The sequence below is a fragment of the Macaca fascicularis genome, chromosome 14 (assembly GCF_037993035.2).
Source record: "Macaca fascicularis isolate 582-1 chromosome 14, T2T-MFA8v1.1".
NCBI lineage: Eukaryota > Metazoa > Chordata > Mammalia > Primates > Cercopithecidae > Macaca > Macaca fascicularis.
Genome location: NC_088388.1, coordinates 54494449 through 54510137, shown reverse-complemented (window position 1 = coordinate 54510137; position 15689 = coordinate 54494449). Strand labels below are relative to the sequence as shown.

The following is a 15689-nucleotide window of genomic DNA, read 5'->3' as shown; positions in this document are numbered from 1 at the left end:
GGGATAGCCTTGAATCTATAAATTACTTTGGGCAGTATGGCCATTTTCATGATATTTATTTTTCCTATCCATGAGCATGGAATGTTTTTCCATTTGTTTGTCCTCTCTCATGTCCTTGAGCAGTGGTTTGTAGTTCTCCTTGAAGAGGTCCTTCACATCGCTTGTAAGTTGTATTCCTAGGTATTTTATTCTCTTTGTAGCAATCGTGAACGGGATTTGGCTCTCTGTTTGTCTGTTATTGGTATACAGGAATGCTTGTGATTTTTGCACACTGATTTTGTATGCTGAGACTTTGCTGAAGTTGCTTATCAACTTAAGGAGATTTTGGGCTGAGACAATGGGGTTTTCTAAATATACAATCATGTCATCTGCAGACAATTTGACTTCCTCTCTTCCTATCTGAATATCCTGTATTTCTTTCTCTTGCCTGACTGCCCTGGCCAGAACTTCCAACACTATGTTGAATAGGAGTGGTGAGAGAGGGCATCCCTGCCTTGTGCCAGTTTTCAAAGGGAATACTTCCAGTTTTTGCCCATTCACTATGATATTGGCTGTGGGTTTGTCATAAACAGCTCTTACTATTTTGAGATATGTTCCATCAAAACTTAGTTTGAGAGCTTTTAGCATGAAGGGGTGTTGAATTTTATCGAAGGTCTTTTCTGCATCTATTGAAATAATCATGTATTTTTGTCATTGGTTCTGTTTATGTGATGGGTTACATTGATTGATTTGTGTATGTTGAACCAGCCTTGCATCAAGCCGACTTGATCGTGGTGGATAAGCTTTTTGATGTGCTGCTGGATTCAGTTTGCCAGTATTTCATTAGGATTTTCGCATTGATGTTCATCAGGGATATTGGCCTGAAATTTTCTTTTGTTGTTGTGTCTCTGCCAGGCTTTGGTATCAGGATGATGCTGGCCTCATAAAATGAGTTAGGTAGGAGTCCCTCTAATAGTTTCAGAAGTAATGGTAGCAGGTCCTCTTTGTAACCCTGGTAGAATCTGGCTGTGAATCCGTCTGGTCCTGGACTATTTTTGGTTGGTAGGCTATTATTGCCTCAATTTCAGAGCCTGTTATTGGTCTATATTGGTCTATTCAGGGATTCAACTTCTTCCTGGTTTAGTCTTGGGAGGTTGTAGGTGTCCAGTAATTTATCCATTTCTTCTAGATTTTCTAGTTTATTTGTGTAGAGGTGTTTATAGTATTCTCTAATGGTAGTTTGTATTTCTGTGGGGTCAGTGGTGATATCCCTTGTATCATTTTTTATTGCATCTATTTGATTCTTCTCTTTTTTATTAGTCTAGCTAGTGGTCTATTTTGTTGATCTTTTCCAAGAACCAGCCCCTGGATTTATTTTTTGAAGGGTTTTTCGTGTCTCTATCTCTTTCAGTTCTGCTCTGATCTTAGTTATTTCTTGCCTTCTGCTAGCTTTTGATTGTGTTTGCTCTTGCTTCTCTAGTTCTTTTAATTGTGATGTTAGGTTGTCAATTTTAGATCTTTCCTGCTTTCTCTTGTGGGCATTTAGTGCTATAAATTTCCCTCTACACACTGCTTTAATTGTGTCCCAGAGATTCTGGTACATTGTGTTGTTGTTCTCATTGGTTTCAAAGAACATCTTTACTTCTGCCTTCATTTCATTATTTACCCAGTAGTCACTCAGGAGCAAGTTGTTCTTCATTTTCCATGTACTTGTGCAGTTTTGAGGGAGTTCCTTTTTGCAATTGCTGAGGAGTGCTTTACTTCCAATTATGTGGTCAGTTTTGGAATAAGTCAGATGAGGAGCTGAGAAGAGTGTATATTCTGTTGATTTGGGGTGGAGAGTTCTGTAGATGTCTATTAAGTCCACTTGGTCCAGAGCTGAGTTCAGGTCCTGAATATCCTTGTTAACCTTCTGTCTTGTTGATCTAATATTGACAGTGGGATGTTAAAGTCTCCCACTATTATTGTGTGGGGGTCTAAGTCTCATTTTAGGTCTCTAAGAACTTGCTTTAATAATCTAGGTGCAAGACTTAGACTCCCATACAATAATAGTGGGAGACTTTAACACCCCACCTTTAATATTAGACAGATCAATGAGACAGAAAATTAACAAGGATATCCAGGACTTGAACTCAGCTCTGGAGCAAGTTGAACAATGAGAACACATGGACACGGCAGGGAGGGCATCACATACTGGGGCCTGTCAGTGGGCAGGAGGCTGGGGGAGGGATAACGTTAGGAGAAATACCTAATGTAGATGACGGGTTGATGGGTGCAGCAAACCAACATGGCACATGTAATACCCATGTGACAAACCTGTACATTCTGCATGTGTACCCCAGAACTTATAGTAAGAAAAAAGAGATTCTATTATTTGCAACAACATGGATGGAACTGTAGGTCATTATGTTAAGTGAAATAAACCAGGCACAGAAAGACAGACAACCTAAAAATTAAAAAAAAAAAAAAAATGAATTCCTGGAGATAGAATGATGGTTACCAGAGGCTAAGAAAGGTAGTAGGGAGGAGAGGAAAAAGCGGGGATGGTTAATAGGTACAAAAATACAGTTTGATAAAAGGAATAAGCTCTAATAGTAATACAACAGGATAACTATAGTTAATAATTTATTGTATATTTTAAAATTACTAAAAGTAGAATTAGAATGTTTCTAACACAAAGAAATGATAAATGCTTGAGGTAAAAGATAACCCAATTATCCTGATTTGATCATTACACATTATATGCCTGTATGACAACATTACATATACCCCATAAATATATTCAACTATTATGTACCCATTGATGTAGTTTGGATATTTGTTGAATGTGATCCCCAATGTTGCAGGTGGGACCTGGTGGGAGGTGTTTGGATCATGGGGCTGGATCCCTCTTGATGGGCTTGGGCCATCCTCTTGGTGAGAAGGGAGCTCTCTCACTCTGAGTCTACATGAGATCTGGTCATTTAAAAGTGTGTGGCACCTCCTCCCACCACTCTCTCTCCTGCCTTCATCATGTGACCTGCAAGCTCCTAATTCATCTTCTGCCAGGAGCAAAAGCTTCCTGAGGCCCTACCAGAAGCCATGTTTCCTGTATAGCCTGAAGAATCATGAGCCAATTATACCTCTTTTCTGTATAAAGTACCCAGTGTCTCAAGTATTTCTTTATAGCAATGCAAGAATGGCCTAACACAGACTTAAGAATTAAAATTTTTTTTAACAATTTAAGACTTAAAAACACTTCAGTACTTACAACTATTGAAATGGGCAGTACCTACTATAGTTAACATATATAATCCTATGACCCAACACTTCTGTCAGAAATGTTTACCCCAAAGACATGCGCATGAACGCTTTCTAGAACATGATTTATAAAACTAACCTGGAGACAACTCAAACGCCCATGAATAGTACAGCAGACATACAACTCATGGTATATTCATATGATGGAATCCTATATAGCAATAAAAACAAACTATAGCTATACTCGATAAGGATAAATCGCACCAATACAATGTTGAGCAGAAGAAGCCAGACAAAATACAAACATTATTCTATTTATATAAACTTCCCAAACAGGAAAAGCCATGATGTGAAAGTTAGGATGGTGGTCAGCTCTGGGGAAAAGGAAGTGGGAAGGTGATAGGCAGGAACTCACAAGGGTGTTGTTGGCAGAGTCCTATTTCCTGAGATGGGTGATGGAAACCTAGGGATTTGCTTTATTTTAAACCATGGAGTTGAAACTATGTATTTTATACATGTTTCTGTATGTATCCATGTTGTTCAATTAAAAAATCAAATCCAGCTCCCTGAGAAGGGACTTGAGTCACAGGTGAAGGAGGCAGGGACTGAGAAGCTGGGAGTGGGGTGGGGGTGGCGTGGGGGTGGGGGTGGCGTGGCGGGGACTGTGTATGTGTGTGTTGGGAGGGGATATGGGATTCCCAACTCCCTGTGTTGGGGAGATGGCCCAGCAGATCACACAAACCTATTCAGAAGCGTTCACAGAATAAAGCAAGGTCCCACCCACTGTGCCCCACACCCCAGGGGCCTTCCCTGGGGACAGCAGTGATTCAGTGTACTCAACAGCACAGAGACCAAATAATAAACGGGAAACTGAAACAGCAGCTATTGGGGCCCACCCGTTGCCAGGGAGAAACCTGCAGGCTCGGCCTCTGAAAGGGGCCCTTGGACAAGCCTGGAAAGGGCCCTGGAATCCCCATGCTGAAAGAGACCTTGAAGGCCAGCCTCTCGCTCTCACGTGCTGAATGGCGTCTGTACTTGGGCCATGGGGCCCTTCAGCTCTGTTTGGTGCCTCCAGGGAGAAGGATCTAACCCTTCCGGAATATGCAGTCTTCCCCTAGCTGCTCACCCTTGGAGCCTGCCCCTCCCAGAGCTAAAATCCTTGTCTTGGCATCCCCCGAGGAGTGGCAGAGCTCCCCTGAGGCTTCCCCAGTGGCTGTTCCTCTACACCTTCCCTTCTGGCAGGGGAGGTGAGGCCAGCATCTCCCAGTTCTCTGCATTTCCAGGTTTAACTTTCCCAGTTCCTGGCGGGACAATTTTGTATAATTTTCCAAACTGGTTGCCCTCCTTTGAACAAGCTCTGGTTAATTTCTGTCCCTCAGGACTGACCACAGCGCCCAGGGTCACTGCCTCATTTACACTGGACAAGAGATCCCTTCAGCTTAGCCAAGTAGTTGGCACGTTGGGGCCACACCGTGCTCCTGATGGGTGTGAAGCACAGCCTCGAGTTGTCCTCTCAGACCTCAGTCTACCTTGAGTGCCCATCCCGTCCCTTAAAGGCTAGACTTTTAGGCCCAGAGGCATCCCCTATGCCACTTGCTCCAAGCAAGGCCAGACCATTGCTCCATGGCCCACATTTCCCTAGCTTCTGTGTAAAACCTTGTGGCCTGGGCATATCTGCTGCCCACACCCAGGCTGGGCTGTGTCGCTGATGCTTCTTGAACAGATCTATGGCTAGTTCCCCGGCCCCGCCACAGTCCTGCCAGCCCAGTGGTCTGTCTTCCCCGCCACGCTGGGAGCAGCACGCAGGCAGGGGACCAAAACCAGCCACTCTCTCTAATTTGCAAGAACTATTGGCGCTTCCGGAGCCAGGCAGAAAGGGAAGAGTGCTGAGCTAGGATGCTGAGGACACAGCCGCTTTCCTGGTGGTCAGCTGTGTGGCCTGGGCAACCCTCTCCCCCCTTCTGGTTTCATTGTCTGCAGGGCCAGATGGTCATTTCTGTCCTGATTCCTGGAAGGATGAGCCGAGGACTGATAGGAAATCCCGTTATCAGCTCTAAAACATACAGATCAGTGTGGGGGCTATGACCAAAGAGCACAGCAAACAGGGGCCCGGCCCAGGTGCCGCTGCCCACTCCGCTGAAGATTCTGGCTGCTCAGCTCATCCTTGGGGCCGGCCCAGGCCTTGCCAACAGAGAGGTGCTGTGCAGACCCTGGACCATGGACTCTTGGAGAAACACGTCCCACACAGAAGACACCACAGCCCCTTCTATGCTTGCCTTCCAAGGGGCACCTTGCCAAGTTCCAGAGAGGGAGGCAGGAAGAGAGGTCTCTGAGACATAAAGCGTCCTTCAGAGACTCCCATCAGACATTTCCCAGGCCCGGCCCCAGCCCAACCACAGCCTCAGCACCCTAGAGACTAGAAGTGCGGTGACCCTGTGCCAGAGGCAGCCAATGTGGCTGCCTGAAGGGATGTGGGCGGGATGGATCACGGCCAAGAGTTGCGGGGGAGGCGAGTGGATGGGACACAACCTCCATGAGAATATCTGAGCCTGTCGGGGGGTGGAGTATGAGGCCAGGAGAGTTCCCTCCCCAGAGGCTGGGAGGGGAGGGTCCTCTAGAATGGGTAGTAAGGCCATGGTGGGGCATCGCTGAGCAGAGCCCTGACCTGCTCCCTGGAACACATCCGGGGTATGGAGAGAGGAGCCAGGCGACCCTTTGATGCTGGAGATAGCACTGGCCACCAGCATTGTCTTCCTCCTGTCCCCCTTCTTGACCTCAGCCTCTTTCACTGAACAAACTCTTTCTTCTTCTCTCTCGGAAAATTTCATTCACAAATATTGCAAAGAAGCCTTCCTTTCCCACATTCAGTGCCTTCCTGGGAAGTTCAGCACCGTGGGAGCAGCCTCGTGTTTTACTAATTACTTCTGCCTGTGGGTTCTGCAGCTGAGATGAGAGCAATAACAACTATCACTTATTTACTATTTGTTTAGTACTGTGCCAAATGCTTTACATGCCCAATTTCAGGTCTTCCTGACAAAAGCCCTGAGAGGTAGAATAATTATCCCCATTTTACAGGCTTGGAGACTGAGGCTCAGAGAGGCTGGAAGACTTGTCCAGGGTCACATGGTCAGTAAATGAGTAGTCAGTAGTGCCAGGCTGGGAACCCAGGGGGTCTGCCCCCTTCACGTTCCTCACTAGGATGGTGGCCAGCCCCAGCCCCTGCCTATCACAGTGGTGGTGAACTAGACTGAGGGAGCTGGTGGTACCCCAATGCCTAGGGTGAAGGGTCACCTCAGCAAGCTTCAAAATTCGGTCTGTTTCCTCTGAGGGCCGTCTGCAGAGACACTGTTCATTAATCCTTCCATTCAGCAAATATTTAATGAGTGCCCACCATTCTAGGCCGCTGAGATACATCAGTGACTAAACAGAAAAAGATCTTTGCTTTGTAGAGACTGTATTCTAGGAGGGAAAGCAGAAAAATAAATTCCAAAGTATGTGAGAAAGTGATAAGGTTGTATATAAAAATGTAGACAGGGAAAGAGGCTCAGGGGTGGTGGTGAGCTGGAGGCAGACGGCAATTGTAAGAGATGGCCGGGGAAATCCTCAATCAAAATTGAGATCTCAGCAAGGACAAAGAGGAGAGGAGGAGGTGGCCCAGGGCAGAGGTCGGGGAGTCATGGGCCCCAAGCTTGGGGTTAGCGGGAGGAGATGAGGTCCAAGAGGTAAGGGTAAGTGGGGAGGGCCTTGTGGCCACTGAACAGACTTTGGCTTTTTATTTTTTTCTTGAGATGGAGTCTCACTCTGTCACACAGGCTGGAGTGTAGTGGCAGGATCTCGCCTCAGTGCAACCTCTCCCTCCCAGGTACAAGTGATTCTCCCGCCTCAGCCTCCTAAGTAGCTGGGATTACAGGCATGCACCATTACGCCTGGCTGATATTTGTAGTTTTAGGAGGGACGGGGTTTTGCCATGTTGGCCAGGCTGGTCTCGAACTCCTGACCTTGGGTGATCTGCCTGCCTCAGCCTCCCAAAGTGCTGGAATTACAAGCAAGACTTTGGCTTTTAATCTGAATGACAGGGCCAGCCATTGCAGAATCTGACTGACAGGTTAACCAGGTCACTCTGGGTAGTGCTGTGTTGGGCACAGCATTGCAGGAAGGAAGGAAGAAGGGACACTTGTTAGCCAACTTCTGTCCTCACTCCCAGGGTCCAATCTGCATCCTCTGGGCCAGTCTCATGGCCTTAGGCTGGGGCTTCATGCAGAGACCTGGGCTGGCCCCTCCCTCTGTGGAGGGCACAGTCACTTGGTTCACCAGCCCTGTCATCTACATTATTTGTGTAATACTACAACTACATAATCTGGAAACACACAATACTTTTAATTAAAGAATTTAAATAAGGGCAATTAAACCTGGCAGGAGAGAAGCCACAGCACACAGAGAACTTAATTGGAATGAAAACCAAATTAAATATGGAAACGGCAGCTAAAAAAAAAAAAAGAAAAAATCAAAAGTTGAAATGTATAGTATTTAGAAGGCTAATAATAATTCCTACAGCCAGGTTCCTACCTCCCAGCCTAATTCCTCCTCCTTCTGGGCCTCTCAGGAATAGGAACTGGAAAGGCATCAGCAGAAGCAACGAACCTAGGACTCTGTGCCTTGCCTTGGCCATGTGACCCCAGGAAAATGACTAAGCCACTCTGGGCTTCAGTCTTCTCACTTACAAAAGGAGACAGAGCATGCTGGGGCACTCAATTTGTGTCTCAATATAGAGAACTGTGTGTAGACTGGGACGTGTGGAAGCCACAGTCCATGAGCCTCTTGGGCACCGAGGAGCAGATCCCAGGTTATTACACAGCTAAGCACCTCTCTGCCTCAGTTTCCCAAGTGTGTGTCTGTGGTGCCTACGTGTGGAACAGCTAGCACCAGATTGGCCTGTTCCTCCTGGAATGTAAGAGTTAGAGTTGCCTGGGGGCTTGTTAAAGTATAGATCACTGCCCCTCTCACTTCTGATTCACTAGGTCTGAGATAAGGCCTGAAAATGTGCCTTTTAAAGTTCCCAGGTGCTGTTACATTGGTGGTGTTGGTCTGGGACCACACTTTGAGACCACAAGCTATGACCCCCTGTCAGGAAAAGGCTGGGCCCAGCTGGTCGCTTGCACCCTGAGGTAGAACATCTGGAATATTTGGGTTAGGCTCAGGCTGGTCTTACTTTTACAATCAAGGAGTTTACAAGGATGCTTGTGTGTACTAACTCGCGGATTCCAAAGACTTCTCTGCTTATTTCAGAATTTCCATTCCACTTTCCTTTTTAATTAATTTTCCATGGGCAAGCGGCCCAGTGGGTCTTTGGCTTTAAGCATGGTGAGCTCAGGAGTTTCTAGGTTAAGTAGTTAATGATTAGTAATCAAACACTTCAAAGCATGTGTGGGACATTACAGCTAGTTAAAGAAACCCTGAGATTAAGTCCCCTTTTTTGGTAGAGTTAAGTGGTCTTTTTGTATTATGAATACTCAACACCTGATTTACTAGTAAAGCCTTTCATGTTTTTTTAAAGTGCTTGGGTGTTCTCTTTCTTAGTCTCACCTTTGAGTGAGATTCTGCCTGGGGCTTGTTGTGTGAAGGGCCCCTTGGACTGAAGGTGGGGTAACAGGAACATCAAGTGCAAAAGCACAGGTGGAGAGGGCTTATGGAGACAGCACGATGGCTGGAGGGAGCTTGCTGAGGAGGTAGGGATCCAGCCAGTTCACACATATTTGTGACCGGTTCAGCAGGGAGGCCCCAGCCCCAAACTCCCATTGCAGTGATCCACTGATTTTCCAGAGGCAGGACAAGGGACCATGGTATGGTGGTTTAAAGCATGGACCCCAGAGGCAGAGATGCCCAGATCTGATTTTTGACAACTTACTTAATCTCTCCATGCCTCAGTTTCCTCCTCTATAAAATTGGGGATAGTTATAGTACCTTATAGCACTATCATAGGGATTAAGTAACATTTATAAAACAGAGTAGTGCAGGCACATAGTAAACATCATATAAATGTTTGAGCAATACATTTTAAAATCTCACCCAGGTCTAGGTAGTGGGGAGCTGAGCCGTCACACCTAGTCCTGGTCCCTGATATCTGTGGGATGAGGGGGAGGAGGGAAGTGCTGACTTTCGTAAACCAAAAATAACTAATAGTACATCCAAGGCCTAAACTTGGATTTAGGAAGCTTTGTCAGTCCCTCAAAACTGGACAGTTCCACACTTGCCCCTTCATATGACATGGAAATGAAAGGCTGTTTTATTCTGGAGCCATAATGAAATACTCGATTATTGTCTCTTCTTTTCAACACAAAAGGTTCTCGAAGTTGGACTTGCTGACAGCACTTGGGGATTGGAGCAGGAGAAAGTCAAGGACTCCTCCTCCTCCAGCATGGGGAAATTCTTTGGCAGAATTAGTGGTGTTCTCTGGGAAATGTGCTCTGCAAATAGATTCGTCTTTGCATGTGTTACTTATCTTGCATCAAATTATCAAATTAGACCTCACATATCAGAGCCAATTGTCCCTTGACAGGCAGCTTTGGCTAGGGGCTCAGTCTCTTCCAGGCAGTCTCATCTAGTCTTGAAAATCTCTCCTTTCCTGGCATTAACAGACATCTCCGTGGCCATCCGCAATGCTCCCCACTTGGAAAATGCATCAGTGCTGCTCTGAGAATGAAGCAAGCACAGGGAGCTGGGGTGTGGCATCTGCCTTGCATGCCCTTGAACTCCCAGCTGGGCCTTGCCGGCGTTCCTGCCAAAGAACCCAGAGTATGAGGGCAACATGAGAGACAGTCTGAACAACCTGAGATTTCATCAGAGCCTCCTGTTTTAAAAAATACTCATTTAAATTTGCACTCCACTTCATGCAATATGCATATCTGTTTTACTATAAAATATTTCCACCTCCCTCCTCCAAATCTGAGGTGATCGGAAGAAGTGTGCGTTTATGCCATAAGTTTGAGAAATCTACATAATGCATGTCTGTGGACTGCACGTGGGATGCGCTACCCCCTAAAAGTGTTCACTGCAGGAATGGGGAATTTTCCAACTAAGCAGGACTATTAACATGAAATTTTCTTGAAATACTGTAGTATGACTTTATTTTTTTCTTCAGTGAGCATGCATACATCCGAGGACAATCACTGGGGTAGGATTTTGTTCATCTTTGGGGCTCCCACAAACCTAGCTCAAGACCTTGCACACAAGGGGCCTTTGGTTAAGATTTGTGAATTTTTTAAAAAGACTCCTTCATTTGATCAACAGCATGCTGGGTGCCGTCTCTGTCTCTGGCTTTTCATGAGGTGCTGGAGATACTGAAGTGTGAGACACAGTCCTGCCCTCTAGTCTGTTGGCTGATGGAAGAAGAGAGGGACGTGGGTTGAAATAATGGGTAAATGATGCCATAAGGTGTGATTAAGAGGATTAAGAGTGTCATTCTCGAATTTGTAATGCTTTGTATTCAGGCTGGCCCAGTGAGAATTCTAGGTGGAAAAAAACCCTTCTCAGGTTTTGCCATCTAACTTTGGGAGCTTAGAATTACAGAATTTCAGGATCCATAAGCCCTTAAAAATCACCCAGCCCAACTCCACTGAGAGCTGTAGAGCCTTTGACAACCTGCTGATGGTCTCCTGAACTCACCACCTGCCCAAGCCATCAGCCTCATTGACAACTCTATGAAAAAGCAGCTCAATAAATTGCTCCTGATTTCCCCCTGCTGGTCCTCTCAGGGCTACACAGGACAAGCCTGCTGGGCCCTTGCACAAAGCAGCCCTTCAGATATCTGCAGGTAGAACACTGACCCTCCTGAGCTATTTCTGGTCTTAAATAGTCCTCAATTCTTTAACCATGCATTCAAACATACAGATGGGCTTTCAGAAAGTGGGAGCTTGGAGGAACACATCATGACAATAGCCTTCCTAGAGCAAGAATCTCTTCAATAACATCTTTGAACAGAGGACTCCCTCTAACGTTAGGCTATTATAAACCATTCAAAGAAATAATGGTAGTTGCAGGTGGAGAGGTGGCCTTGTTACTACTGAGAGTCAGTCCTCTGCTTTGCTTGACAAGTATCCTGCCACAAAGTTCTTCTCTGTAGTGACCTGGTATCTGCCTCTTCCCTCTCCCTCCATTGGTCCAGGGGTCATTGACCAAATGCCTCTTTCACAGAAACCCATCACTGAATCCCAGAATCCCCCAAATCTCGGTATAGAGACTACTCTCAGAAGGTTGAAAGACATATACTTAATGCATATGAACTTATCATCCCAGTAGTTTTGGAAGTTCTTTAATCCTGGAGGAATCACCAATGGGAAAAATCACTGAAGGCAACAACTACCACTTTTAATATTAATGAAGTTTTTTCATGTGCTGATGTGGGAGGCGTTGGCTGTTTAGAGATGGGTGTGTAGCTTGAAGGAGGCAATTCTGCCTGCCCACCAAATGTTCTCAAACACAGGGCTGGCAATGGTCCTATATTAAGAACCACTCCACCACCCAACTACCGTCATTTAATCCATCACTGTGCAACAACTTGCTGAAATGTCTCTCAAAGTCCTCCCTGATAGCTATCTGTTCCCAAACCCCTGTGGCATCCAAGTCCTCCCATCTCTTCCCGGAACAATGGAATAGTCTCCTCCCTATCTGGCTTCCCTGTTTCTAGCCTCTTTCCTTCTGATCCACCCCGCTTTCAGCTGCCAGGGGGATTTTGCACACCCCACCGTGGAAATCTACTACTTAAGAACCTTCCCCATTCTTTCCTTCTGCTTTTAAGGTGAAGTCCATCTTCTTGGTATGGCTTTCAACTACCATTATCTGCTCTACATGACTTATCTCCTTCTTGCCCCATCAAAAACTCCAAATTCTACCCACACCAGACAATGGATTCCTACTCCTAAAATATGCTTGGCTGTTTCATGCCTTTGCCCAAGTGAGCTTCTACTTGGGATGTTCTTTCTATGCTTGGAAACTGTCTCTGCAACCTTTAAGATATAGATCAAACAAGACTCCTACGTGAAGCCATGTCTGAGTTCTGCAGACTAAGTCGGTCATCCCAGGCTCTCAGAACACAGCACACCCCTTGGTTTCTGTTCTTATTCGGTTCTGTTGTGTTTACATGCCCGTGAGCTCCTTGAGGGCAGAGGCTGTGTCTGATTTATATCTGCATTCCTCCTGTCCAACCCCCATGCTCAATAAATGTTTGATGAACAACTAAAGGAAAGACTGTTCATCATTGGAAAATTGCTCATCAGAGCCCTGCCTATCAGCGTTGCCAAGAGATGTTTTCATCAAATGCAGTTTCTCAGTGTCAGTATCTAATGCTGTCCTGGTTCAGCCTGAAGTATTGGAAATTCAGAAGAGCTTGCGGGAGTTAGAGGAAATGTATGTTATTTGTTAAGCAGAAAATCAGGGTATGAGATGGAACACTAAGATATGCAAATGCCTATCTTCTTTGTAGGAGAACCTGGGAAAACACACCAGATTATTTTAAAATTAATTCAGCCTGAGTGTCTGCGGAGCTTAAATGTGGTCCTCAGGAGAATAAATAGTGCATAATGTGAAACGAGAAAGGAGATTTGAAATGCACCCAGGAAAAGCTCCTTTCAGCCCAACTTCTATACCAGAACATCCTAGTTGGTAGGATCTGAATGCAATTTGCAAAGATTAAAACCTGTTGCAAGAAAATTAGCCCAAGCACAAGACTTTAATCATTTAAGAGGCTCCGGGCTTCTTCAGGTCTTGTCAACAGCAACTCCTCACCAATGAGGTCCTGAGGAGAGATTCCAGGTCACTTGATAAATATTGATCATTTTGCAGTAAGCAAAACTTTCACATATTTTAATTATTAAATAGCAAGTGAGAGTGGCTGCTCTGGGTCTGCAAACTAATAATTCAAAAATAATATTTCCAAATGGTTCCCTTTTGTAGAACGATCAAAGATATGGTTGCCAAAGCACTCTGGGGAGTTTTAATTAGACATATGCCAAAGTGGCTGAAAACTGCCCAGTCACCGAAGAGCTGTGTGCCGCAGATGCCTGCTTTGTTGATTGCTATGTCTGTTTAAGCAGGAATTGTGTGGGGCTGCCTTTTCAAGCCATGCCCTGGGATAAGGGAAGGAGGGAGCTGGAACTTGGGGTGACTCTGCCTCAAGAATGCCCATTTTACAACAGTGTTTCATTCTCTACTATAGCCAGGATGGACAGGCAAGATGGGAGGCGTGGGGAGGGCTGGCCACAGCCCCAAGGCATCTAGGTGTGCACAGGAGATGAGGCTGAGTTACTCCAGTGGGGACTTCAGAGCATGGGTGGGAAGGACTCTGTGAGGGCTGGAAAGAGGGTAGAAGTGTCTGGGTGCAGGTCTTGGATGTCAAAGCAGCCCGGGCTTCAGATTCAGCCAGTGAATCTACCACTCTCAGGCCATGTGATCTTGGAGGGTGACTTCATCTCAATGTCTCATCTTGGAGGTGGGCTTGCTGTGCTATTAACATCAAACGGTATAAGGCTGAACGCAGAAAGGCTGAGGCTCACAGGCAGAGGAGTCTGAAGAGGGCTGATGCTTACTTCAGTTCAGGAATACCCGTGTCTGGATGACACCAAGTCCCCAGGGCTGCAAGTGCCCGGCAGGGCTGTGGCCTCCAGGGGCTATTCCAGGACAGCCCAGAGGCCACTGCTCATCCTCCTCCTGCAGTGATCTGAAGCTGTACTCTTGTCGATCAGAGGACTCCTGGTGATGCCTGTCAACATTTCCCTAGGATGAGCCCCTAGGATTGGCCTTAGAGCCTGTGCTGAGAGGAGATTTTGGGGGATGACGCAGGCCACAAAGACCCCAGGGTCATGGAGGAGAGGGAGGAAGAAATGGCTAAACTTTCAAACTGCATCTCAACCTCCTGCTAACTCTTCATCCTGCCTCTTTCGTTTTCTAGAATCTTTCCTAATCCAGCTTCACAATCCCTGCCAGAGGGGGCTTTCAAAATCCCAGACCTAAACATGACCTGGGGTTGCACATCCTCATCTCCCATAGAACCAAATCCACCAGGTCCTGTGGCCTCCAGGCCTGGTCCAGTTGCCCTTCTAGGCTCTTCGGCCGCTCTCCACTGTGCCTTCCAGGATTAGCCACCCTCTGACTCCTGGAAGCTCCCTGAGCACGGCCTGCTTTTGATGTCTCACAACTTTCACACATGCTGTTTCCTCTCCCTGGAATGCCCTTTACTCCTTCCAAAGAGACCAGGCTCCCAGGTTCTTAACATTCATTCCCAGTTAAGTACATTGTCTTCTGAGAAGCCACCAGCCCTGCCCACCCCTAGCTGCACCACCACCAACTTCCTGCACTGTTCCATTCGCAGAGGGCAGGGCAAGCTGAACCCAGAGGCCCAGCAGGTCTGGCTGAGGGCAGTAGAAAATGGTCCCTTATGACTCACATAGACCCTGAAGACAGTCTCAGGCATGAAGCCCATTTCACCCCAGCAAAGTCAGCCCCACTCACCTCCACGGAGCCCAGAATATGCACGCGGGATGCTGCTGTCTCCAACCTACAAGCCTACTTTGCACCTAGTCCATCTTGAGAAACGGCAGCCATCCCTCACCAGGCATGTACCTAACTGTCCTCCCACACCACACACCCCAGGCCTCCCTCTGCCTCTCAACTTGGAGGAAAGGAGGGAAACGTAGCCCCATCCTCTGTCCCCTGAGCTGGAAATCTGGCAGAGGAAAGTGATGAAGGCTTCTGCCAGGCACAGTGTCGAGTCAGCAGCAGCTCCCAGCTGGCGCATCTGGTGTTTCCACAGAGAGGGAGGTGGGAGGACGAACACCCTGTGTCTCAAGCCTCAGCCCTGACCTCTGGCCTTCTCCCACGTGGCCACTTCCAACGTAACTTCAGTGATGAGAAGTAAGAGAGAATTGGAACTATTTCATGACTAATGACCAGCAGGAGCACCTTGGGCATGTTCGTTAACTTCTCTGTGACTCAGTTTCCTCAGCTATGAGGTCAGGTGGTACCTATCACATCTGGTTGTGGTGAGGATTAAATGAGTTAATATATGCCTGACACGCAGTAAGTACTATATGAATGTTAGCTGTTATTCCTATTGGGACAGAACTTTATAGTTTACAGCACATACCAAAGGTTACATAGACAGGAAGGGGCAGGAGCCATGAGTCCTTTGCATGAGTTCCCTTTCATTGAACCCCTGACACTTTGCAGAGCGAGCTGGGACTCACAGAGCTGCCACCTGCATCCTCCATCTGCCCTCGGAAATGCTCCCATTTGTTTCCTGGGCTCCTCTCCACCATCTGCTTTCCTGTGTTCACACAGCCCTGGTTGAGGCTCTTGGTTCTGCTTTCTAACTAGCTCCTAAGTCCATGACCTTGTTTTGAACTTGCAGCTCAGTATTGACCTTCACCGTTTATTTACGACCTAAGAGTCTCTGTCAGTCCTCTAACTCTGCACACCCA

General features: G+C 46.6%; 1 protein-coding gene across 6 annotated transcripts in view; it reads right to left on the bottom strand.

Annotated features, from left to right (window-relative positions):
• Positions 1–15689, bottom strand: part of GALNT18 (polypeptide N-acetylgalactosaminyltransferase 18) — a 362191-nt gene that overhangs the window by 5767 nt on the left and 340735 nt on the right. The gene's annotated exons all lie outside the window — the stretch shown is intronic.